Raw genomic sequence first — 11,507 nt, 5'->3', positions numbered from 1 at the left:
AGAAATTGTCACTAAATATTGTGAAAAGCAACAAAACTTCAATTCCAATCTTAATCAATGGAATTAGTAAACTTCAAATAAATTTGATAAAAATTCGTAAGGGGTTCCGCGGAACCCAGTGTCTCGCCTACTTTTACTGTTGTCGACGACGACAGAATGTGGGATCGTTATGTCTCGATTTTGAGACAAAAGTCACAGGCTCGACAAAAATGGGGAAACAATAGTTTATTAAAAATTTTCATCTCGATGCTATCTTTTGATTGTAAGACGCTTCTGTCCTAGTTTGGTAAAAATCCAGGATGGTTTATGAATCTACTAAATGTTTTAAATACTTTAACTGCAGACTGTATAAATAACACATAGCTGAGAGGGTGATGGAGCAGATTGTAACCCCGAGAAAACATTGTCAACCGCGGCGTGACAATTTTTTTTAATGTCACCCTCTCGTCCAGACCGACCAAAAATCGACAATTCTAAGAACTATAAATTAAATTTACAGATTCAGATTCAGATTCAATAGTTTATTAAAGTCTCACCACATACAACATGATTAAAACAAGATACAATTATATAATTAATTATACAGTAAACATAGTTAAAACAATTAAATACATGTATGTGCCATTCTTAAAAGAATTATGAGAGACTATTAAAATACAAATAATACTTATTCATTTTTATAAAATACTACAAAAACAGTAGTTAATGATATAAAATACTGTTTCTCCTTGTTAAAATGTTATTGCAGGTTTTGACAACAATATTACAAATATTGGTATTTTTAAACATATATATAAATTTTTCTTCATCAGACAAGTTTTAAAACATATCATTATGACACAATATATCAATAAAAAGAGCATGTCTTAGATCTTCATACAAGGGACAATTTAAAAGTACATGTTTTTCATCCTCTAAAATATTGCAGTTAAAACAGACTCTTTCGTCTAGATTTTTCCTTTCATATCGACCAGTTTCAATTTTTAATGGTGCTACACCACATCTAAACTTTGAAAAAGCACTACGACGGCGTTGTGGCATTTTCTGTAGCAAATATTGCTCAGTGTTATAAGTATGTTTAAAAAGTGTATATGTTCTCAATTTACAACCGGTACTATATGAAAAAATTCTTGTACACCAGTCTTTTTTATATTTATCAAACATTTTCTCTTCTAACTGAGATATACTATAACTATCAAGAAAATTTTCATTTATTTTACAATATCTTTCAAAATCAAAGGATTTGATTACATCAAGTTATTGAAGACAATGCTTACATTCTACGCTTTTGGGTCAGATTTTATTATATGACTGTCAAAATAAAAATATAAAACATTTTGCTTCATTTCTGTTGATTTTTCTAATTCCCGTAACGTACTTCATAGAAAATACTTTTAATTACAATTCATCTGTAAAAGACAATAATGATATATAGGTCATCTCGCAGTACTAGTATAATAAATTAAATAACACATAGCTGAGAAGGTAATAGAGCAGATTGGTACCCATCGAAAAAGCATTGTCAACCTTGGCTTCGCAATCTGCTCTATCACCCTCTCAGCTATGTGTTATTTATATATAATGGCACCCTCTGTAATCAAGTATTTTGTTGTTTTTTGTTATCATTGACTAATTATTGCACTTTAATAAAAAAAAAAAAAAATATGGTGACACAGGCCTAAAGTCTTAAGATGATCGGTACATAGACCTTTAGAAAATGAGACCTTTTCAGTTCCTTGATGTCAGACCGAAGTAACTGCACAACATATACAATCACTTCAGCTTTTCTGAATTGCTATGACAAACCCTAGTCAAATTTAGTCCGTCAAATTTGTTGGAAGAGTATGTATTCGTAAAAGCGATCAATCAACATAGTTAACGGCGCTATGATCAGTAATCTAGCAACATTCTGGATAACGCCATCACAAGGAGAAAAGAAATGCAACACATTAACATGATTAATTTTATCTCTTCCTCCCCTCGCCTTGTGCGAGTCGCCATCTGTCTGTCTAATCCTCCTATTTATCGAATTTACCATGATCTGGATTGTAATCTAGGGTTGCTTTCAACTAAGTAAAGTTCATTCGAATGTACTTTGACTTTTCCTTAAAATTCAATGGAAAATTAAGTCTATGTTATATCAATTTTCATTGGTTAAAAAAAAAAAATTCCGCAATCGCAAAAATAAATATGCGGTTGCGTAAATGTAAAGATATTTTTGCGATCGCATAAATAGATTTATGCCATCGCATAATTATATTTATGCAATCGCATAAATAATAATGCAATTCCACAATTATTTATGCCATCGCATAAATACAATTATGGCATTGCATAAATGAATTATGCGATGGCATAAAAACGCCATTGTGACACTATTCCTGCGCCATAGATAGGACGTTCGGTTCCGTTGGAATAGGTTACCTTTTCACGCTATGCCTTAAAACTTTTCCTGATGCACAGGTAACCTATTCCAACGGAACGTCCTATCACCTTGTATATAGGAACTTGAGAGGATTCCCGAGATTATCATTTATGCAATGATTGCTCACAAAATGCTAGGGGAGGCTTACCCCGGATTCCATCCCCTTCGACCCGCCACAGAATACAGATATAATTGATAATTGTTATTTAAAAGTCATATACTATAGCCACTATATAGTACTAGAACCGAACACCTGTTTTCGGATATATATATATATACATACACCACATCTTCCTATGTCTATATAGCTGATTTACCGTAAATAACTGCGAGAAAATGAATAATACACAAGTTGATAATTGTCTCTTCTCTGCTAATTTTAATGTGCATGCAATATTCACTCTGATTTACTTGTGAGACCACCGACACTAATAATAATTACCTACAAAATAATAGGTGCTCCTTTACTGGGAAGAACATTTCGGATCCGATCAATTTATTGGTTCCATTCCCCCATTCTACACTTCTCCTTAGCAAAAATGCCTTGCAATGCGTCATAATTATCTGGACTACTAACTTACTTCCATATACAACTTTGAAAACAGACTATAATCTATTTCACTGGATGAGATCGGGCTCACGGATTTTTTAATGGATTGGTAATTTTTATTTATAGCACAAGTTTACAAAGCAAGATTATAATCACATTTTTCACCCGGCCTACAAATCAAATGGTTGCCTCCTTACTGACTTACACCTACACAAGCTAAAAAAACATATTATTGGGGGGGGGGGGGGGGGGGGGGGGGGTTCAGATGGGGGATGCTTGCCTCAGTCATGTTTCTGTGATTCCCTATATAATCAACAAAAATTTTCACACTAAAAGGGGGGCAGGGATTTCTCCTTAATAAGAAATCTCTATTTTCAGCATAAGCTCATATAAATTTGCCTTTTGAAGAACTGAAATAAATATGAGACGGCTAATGATTTTTCAGATGCTTTACATTAAAATACATCCATGTGACATTCACAATTATATATAGATCCAAATTTAAAAAGCTATTTTTTTCAATATTTAAATAATGTAGGATCAAATCTTGATACATGTATGTAGTTGAAATTGTTAGCTTTAAACATGTTAAACATTAAAAAATGAACACCCAAAGTTTAAACCACGTTTAAACATAAGAATGACCATGTAGTCTTTATTAATAGAATTGAGAAAGGAAATGGTGAATATGTCAAAGCGACAACCACCCGACCATAGAGCAAACAACAGCCGAAGGCAACCAATGGGTCAATGTATGCTATTGCTATGAAACTAGGTCATTGTAGGTAAACTGTCATCTATTCCCTTAAATCTTTGTTCCCAGTCACCCCAAGTTTGATTTAAATTAGTCAAGTATATCTACTCTATTAGGTCTCTAGTTTGGATAGTTAATAACTTGCAAATTACAAATGAATTAAAATCATACTCCTCCCAAATTTATTTCTTTAAATATTATGGATGAAATACATGTAGCAAGTAAGGGATGAAATTAAATTGGATGAAATGTGGCATTTTTTTTTTGATAAAGTAGTATGTCGTCTGATGTTGTCAAACTTAATTATAGACCCTTAAGGGGCGGATCCAGTCATTTTAAAAAGGGGTGGGGTGGGATTCTAGCCCAGGACAAAAGGGGAAAGGGGGGGGGGGTCCAATTACATGTCCCTATTCAAAATTCAAATGCATTGATTATCCAAAAAAAGGGGGGTTCCAATCCCTTGAACCCCCCTCTGGATCTGTGCCTGCCCTTTAAAAATAAAATTATCCTTATTTTGAGTTAAAGCTTATAGATTTTTCTATAATGCTTCTCAGGGGTGGATCCAGCCATTTTAAAAGGGGGGTCCCAACCAAGAGCAAAGAGGGGTTCCAACTATATCTCTCATTCAAATGCATTGCTCGGTAAAAGAAAAGGATTCCAACCCTCAAATCTATGGTCAGGTTATTGTCTCTTTGACACATTCCCTTTTTCCATTCTCAATTTTATCATGTAGTCGTCGTTGTCCCAGGACATTTAGTTTTCGCTTAATAACTTTAGTACAAGTAATAGAAATCTATGAAATTCAAACACAAGGTTTGTGACCAGAGTTTTTGTTCAGAGTTTAGGAATTACATGAATTAGGGGCCAATAGGGGCCAATATTAAACTTTGTTTGATTTTATAGAAAATTGAATTATTGGAGTTCTTTGATATATATGCCAAATCTAACTGTGTATTTAGATTCCTAGTTTTTTGGTCCTGTTTAAATTGGTCTATCTTAAGGTCCAAAGGGTCCAAAATTAAACTTATTTTGATTTTAACAATATTTAAATTCTTGGTGTTCAGATTAATATGCTGAATCTGAATATTTACTTAGATTTTTTTATTATGGGCCCAAATTCAAGTTGATCCAAATCGGGGTCCAAAATTTTACTTTGTTTGATTTCTACAAAAATTGATTATATGGAGCTCTTTGATATGCTGAATCTAACCATTCATTAAGATTTTTGATATTTTGACCCATTATCAAATTGGTCCACATTGAGTTCTAAAAGGTCCAAAATTTAACTTTATTTGATTTCACCAAAAAATGAATTATTGGGGTTCTTTGATCATGTTGATATGCTGCATCTAACCATGTATTGAGATTTTGAATATTGGACCATTTTAGAGGTTAATTGTCAATTTAAAATTTTTAAGTACTTGGACCGCATTCATTCTGTGTCAGAAACCTATGCTGCATCAACTATTGAATCACAATCCAAATTTAAAATTCAGAGTTGTATCGAGCTTGAATGTTGTGTCCATACTTGCCCCAACTGTTCTGGGTTCAACCTGTACGTTTGTATCAAGCTGAGCCATGCATAGCATTTTTATCTGATTTATATATTAATTTGAAATTTTGACAAGTGAGACACATACAGATTATACTGTTAACAGTATTTCAGAGTTTAACGTAGTCAAGCGAAACAAATTTTAGAAGAATAGTTGAATCATGTCTTTGTTGTCAAATGAAAAATGAGTACGAACACAAAGAAAAAGTATGGGAATGTTTGTTTTTTAAACTATTGACCAGGGTGAAAGTCTTTGAAAGTCATGACTGGCAAAAAGTTTGTGAAATGAAATAGCACAAATATTCCATTCTTTTTAAATATAACTGAATATAAAGAAAAACACAAACTGATGTTTTATAATAGTTTTTACCCTTTTTATGTTTTATAGGACAAGAAATATAGAAAAATGATGAAAAATATAAACAGTTACAATAGAAATGAGCGCAAAACAAGATAAACAGAATACAACAAGGCCTAAATGGTAAGACCACTTCTATATACTGTAAATTCAGATTTTTCAGGGAAGGGACAACTTATTGTGATTACAAAAAAAATCTGCATAAAGATCTATATAGTTACATGATATATATATATATATATATATATATATATATATATATATATATATGTTTCTGTTATCAAAATATGATTTCTTATTTTTGCGATACTCACCCAGTCACATTATTCGCATTACTAAAAAGTTTCGATAATTTCTGAATTACAGTAATAAAAGAAATTGCCTTTGAATGATGACTCATATAAAAATAAGAAAATGCGGTATGGTAAATGAGTGACTTATCCACCAGAGTTCAATGAAGCGGATGCAAGAAATTAAAGGCCAATCATGGGCCTGCCTTCAATAATGAGAAAACACTTCCTTTATAGGTCATCCATTAAAGATCTCAACATATAAAGATTTAAACAATCCAATTTAGTTCAACATGTTCAAAGTCAATAACAATTAATAAAAAAAAATCATGCCTAATATAAAATATTGTTTGTTTCTCCAATCCTGACCGACCCTGCAAAAATGGCCCTACTCATAAAATTTTATTGTCAAAACTAAGCCAAATATTATTTTATTCATTTCTGATTTTCGGGCTTGCCTGATCATCCGATAATATTCAGGCTTTTGGGAAAAATAAAATTATTTACCTACCTACCTAACCACACCTGGCTTGTCAGAATAGGGATTAGGGAAACAAACAATATATTAATTTAGGCCTCATGTCTGTGAACACTCAACCTGACCATAATATAGGACAGTGGTTCAAATATTAACACAACATATGAACATTCTATAACAACTATTGCAAGTGGCTCAACTTTAAATATCACTGCAAGGCACTAAACAACGAATATTAAATCTTGGACACAAAGCACTGAAATAAGAGAACTCATAAGCATGACAAGTAAGAATATCAAATGAAAGTTTCTCAAAATGTTCATTAAAACATGATAAAATAAGCTTATTTATATTGCTGTTTTTTTCTCCATTTATAACATTTTTTTTTTTTATTTTGTGTATTTATAGGTCAGATATCTTGGTTTTTATGATCATCAACAGGTCCTGCAGGTCTATACTGAAGAGGAAACTTAATTGTTAATACTTTTCTGCATAATGTGCTAATTGGATTATTAATGTGAAATGAACTCAACTGTGTGTTTTTCTGGAAAAAGAAATAGAAAAAATCCTACAAAATTGCTATAAACAAAATGGAGTACTATCAAAGAACACAATTGTGTAAAATGTAACAACCTACATTCATATTAACTGATGGATTATGGAGAAATTAAGAAAAAAAATAGTATCTTTGTCATGTTTGTTGTCGAAATAAACACCTGCTTTATCAATTCATGTACATGGCTCTATCATATCAAATATACAAAGAAGATGTTTGAAGAACATACGTTGCCAAAATTTATTCAACCAATTGAAGGAAGATGTCTTGTGGATTGAATTATTTATGCACTGAACTGTTATGTCAGTATGTAGGGGGTCGAATACACAGCAGCTGAAACAGAAGACAAGTTAATTTGACATGAAAAGTGTTTATTTTATTTAATATGCAAATATGAGCACAATATTAATAACATCACAAATGGTATGATATTCATAGCATTTTGCTTATTATTGTATTGTCTTAAACATGCTAAACAGTCAGCCTTTTGTTTTTTTATGTTTAATACTCACCATGAAAATTTGTATTACAGTATTAAAGTTTTAATTATCTTTTGTATCAATAATTCAGTCTAGGAGAAAATATATTAATACTGTTTGTACTGTTATGAAATTTCCATAGAGGAAAAACATTTCCTTAAGGGAAATTTGATGTTCAGAAATTTCCCTAGAGGAAATTTGAAGATCAATGATTTCCTTAGAGGAAATTTGTTGTCTTGAATTTTCCTCCAAGGAAAAGTGTTTGTCAAAAATTTCCCCACAGGAAAAAGTATTTCCTCCAAGGAAAATTTGAAGCTACAAATTTCCTCACAGGAAAAAGTATTTCCTCCAAGGAAAATTTGAAGCTGCAAATTTCCTCAAAGGAAAAAGAATTTCCTCTAAGGAAAAAGAATTTCCTCTAAGGAAAAAGAATTTCCTCAAAGGAAATAATTATGCAGCAAATTCCCTAAGGGAAATCTTTTTCCCTTGAGGAAAAAACAATTTCCCTTGAGGAAAAATCTTTTTCCTTCAGGGAAATTTGATTTCCCTTGAGGAAAAGTACTTTTCCTCTGAGGAAATTGTTGAAAAAAGGGGCATAACTTTTTCAACAGTGGTGCTAGATCAAAAAAATTTTAGGACAAATATCAGGGAACCAATACCAACCAAGTTATCAACTTTGTTTTGACTCAACTCCAAAAATTAAGGTGACAACTTTTGCACTCAGCGGAATTGCAAACTTGTCCCGGAGACTGTTATGTGTGTTGTTTGCCATGTTTACAGTTTTGCAGTAAGTATGCATATCTAAATTTAACGATTTTCCAATGCAAGTCGTGAGGACTGTTGCAAGTATAGTTTTAATTGTATTCATGCTGTTTGAGACAGTTGGTAAAAAAGATAGAAAATAGAAGGATGTTAATACAGGTAGACTTACAGTGTTAATCTTCGTTCCTTGGGCGACTCAAGGATGCAAGGTTACTGTCTCTTGGTTTAGCCTGTTTGGTTTTGAATAGAACGTATAAGTTTGTTTACTTCCGGTTTTACGGTTTTTAATGGTCACATGATTTATTTGGCGGTAGCAACTGTCAAATTTGACAGTTTTTATGTTTTTTTATTTAAATGTATTTAAGCAGTAAATTTTTTAACAATATGTGTTTTTAATGAATTCAAGCTGATTACGATGATCAAGATAAAGATAAATATCGTGATTTTAGTGAAAAATTTATATTTTTTTTTCGGGAGCCCATGCAAAGTTTGACCTACTTCCTCTTTCAGACATGCGCACCTGCCTAATAACAACAACTTTAACAAGGCGAAAAAAAATGTCGAATAGTGAAGCCCGTAAACAATACTTTTTTATTCTGAGCATGCAAATTAAAGATTATGTTATATATTTTACAATAATCACATTCGCAGAACAAAAACATACATTTTGAGAATCCCAGACACTATATTAGTTGACAGTTCTTCCACTAATTCCACGTGTTTTTCGGTTGTAGTAAACTCGTAGTAGCCCACAATGCATTGTAGCTCATTGAATCGATTGGTCAGTTTTTTAAGGCCGTATTGGCCTTGTGTTTGGGAAATTACTATGCAAATATATTCTGACGTAAAGAAATCTAGAGTTCTCGACCTGTTAAAGAGGCGTATATATACGTTTCCAAATTTCGAAGTGTCGGTATTTAACTAAAATAAACGCCATTGAGCTAATTTTTTGTGCATCTGAAAGATAATATAAAAGCCTTTAAGAATAATACCGTAATTCAATGAACAAATAATTTTTTCATAGAAAAATATAATATTTTTGCAGGGAAATGCATACTTAAACCCCGTGCCTACTTTGGTGTTTGACACCTAATTTCTCTAATATAACCTCGCAGGGTTTTAATTATTTCTAAAAAAAAATGGTTGAATATAAAGGGAACCAGTGGCGGATCCAGGGGGGGGGGGGTTCCGGGGGTGCGCACCCCCCTTTATTTTTGCCGATCAATGCATTTGTATCGGGACATGTTTTGCACCCCCCCCCCCCCCTTGCCCTGGGTGCCCTGGGTTAGCACCCCCCCTTTCGAAAATTCCTGCATGCGCCCCTGGGAACACAGGCGGATCAAGCCATTTTAAAAAGAGGTTCCTAACCCAGGACAAAAAGGGGGGACTATATAGGGAACAAAAAATCTTACCCCTTTTGAATCCGCCACTGTGGAATCACTGAAAAATGACAAGAGCGGGCCCCTACTTTATGAAATTTCTAGATCCGCCAGGGTCTGTGATAAATCTACGCTAAATAAGCTATAATTAATTACGTAAAGTAGGTCAACAGCTCATCTAGCCAACAATTACAACTAGATGAATTTACTACCTATCTTTTATATCTATTATTATACTGATAATAAACAAATAATACAAACCAAATTCTATTTGGAAGTCTCATACCTTGATAAACTCGTAATATTATATATAGTGTAAATCTCAAAATATATATAACTTTCATTTTCTACAGATTGTACATAAAATCAAATGTCCTTCACATTACATGTGATGTATTTCATCACGTGAGATTCATTGCTAGAAAAAAAAACTTTTAACGAGGCGTATATATCGGTTTATCAAATATATCTTTTTAAGGATGTCTGCTTGTCATGTTTAGAAATTTTTGTCAGATTTTCAGAATCCTCTGGTTTTATCCATTTGAATGGCCTTAAAAAAAATCCCCATGAACCCCCATTTTTCTTTTTATAAATCTTTTACATGTATAATTATAAGTCATTTGTAAAAGTCTTATAAAATTTTATTTATTTTTTAATAGTATTTGAGAACTTTAACTGGTCAATGATAAAACTATGAAAAATCAAGAGAGAACATTTTCCCCGCCAAAATTCCAATGGCTAATATCTCGAGAACAACGGCACATTGACATTTTTTTTGCTTTTTATGATTTCTCAATACAGTAGTTAAGGGAAAGCTTGTTCGCGACCTAGAATTCTGAGTGGGTCAAGCGTTTAATTAAAACTCATGCGAGAATATACGAGATTTGGTTGAACTGGGGGCAAAGTCATATATGGTGCACATCAATATTCGGTGTTTAATAGGCGTTTATTAGGACGCCTGCCGCTTTCCCGTTTACCTGTGAAGTCGTTGAGTGTCATCTGTTTTTTGTTTGTTTATGTTTATGTGTAATAAAGTAAAATAAGTAATATTTTGAAAAATTTCGGGACATAGTGTTTAAAAATTACAGGAGAAAATTGGAAAAGAAATTGAAATTACTGCTTGCAAAAAGCCAAAACGAAATGTTTGATAATGAAGGAACGAGGTCCTTCAAGTCCCTGGAAGCTGTTTAGAACTTTGAAGAAGTTTATGTGCAGAAATATATTTTTTTGTTGATTGAGAATAATTTCCAGAAACATGCTGGCGTAATGGCATTAATTGCCAAAACAGTATAACTACAATAGTGACACTACATAATTTATTCTCTTTAGCCTTTTTTTCGGGAGAATATAGATAAACAATCTAAACCATATGATTGTCATGTAAGACGGAGCTTTTTGAAAAGTTGTTGCTGGTCATAACACATAGTCGTAATGAATGATATTATGCGAGTATTCAATAAAAAATAAACATCATGGCTTCATAAATGTTATATATATACGTTTTCAATATTGTATAAATAATCTGACCGTTAAACCTTGGTACAGTATATACGTTCCTTGTTCAAACCATAATAAAAATATAAAGTTCCCATAAAATCAAACAGCTGCAGATTGTCATATGGAATTAAAATCTTAGCAAAAAAGCCGCACCCATTTATAAGATATATAAATGTCTTTTCTCTGACTGTTGCATTTTGAACACACGAGTGAAAGTCCAGCGCAATGTAGAACAAAATAGTTTCAACATTCATATATCATTATCATGATCTTGACCTGTATGGATATGCATTTAACTTGCAACTGGACGATTAAACAAAACGGTTATTGACGACTGCACGAAAACCTTTACTTCAGACAAAACATGAAATTAACTGTTCAGGAAAAACGAAGACCATCTAGAAGTAAGCTACGGAAAAATGAAAAT

The 11,507-nt window shown here is 32.4% G+C and overlaps 1 long non-coding RNA gene across 1 annotated transcript; it reads left to right on the top strand.

The window, feature by feature from the left end:
- Nucleotides 1–2,421: 2,421 nt before the first annotated feature.
- LOC143049895 (uncharacterized) lies at nt 2,422–8,191 on the top strand. Its single transcript, XR_012970348.1, has 3 exons — nt 2,422–3,084; nt 5,670–5,762; nt 6,816–8,191. It is a non-coding gene; the product is annotated as an uncharacterized LOC143049895 (long non-coding RNA).
- The last annotated feature ends 3,316 nt before the right edge of the window (nt 8,192–11,507 follow it).

Source organism: Mytilus galloprovincialis, chromosome 10, assembly GCF_965363235.1.
Source record: "Mytilus galloprovincialis chromosome 10, xbMytGall1.hap1.1, whole genome shotgun sequence".
In the NCBI taxonomy this organism is placed as follows: Eukaryota; Metazoa; Mollusca; class Bivalvia; order Mytilida; family Mytilidae; genus Mytilus; species Mytilus galloprovincialis.
Note: the sequence above shows the minus strand (reverse complement) of the source record. Positions and strands in the feature narration are given on the sequence as shown.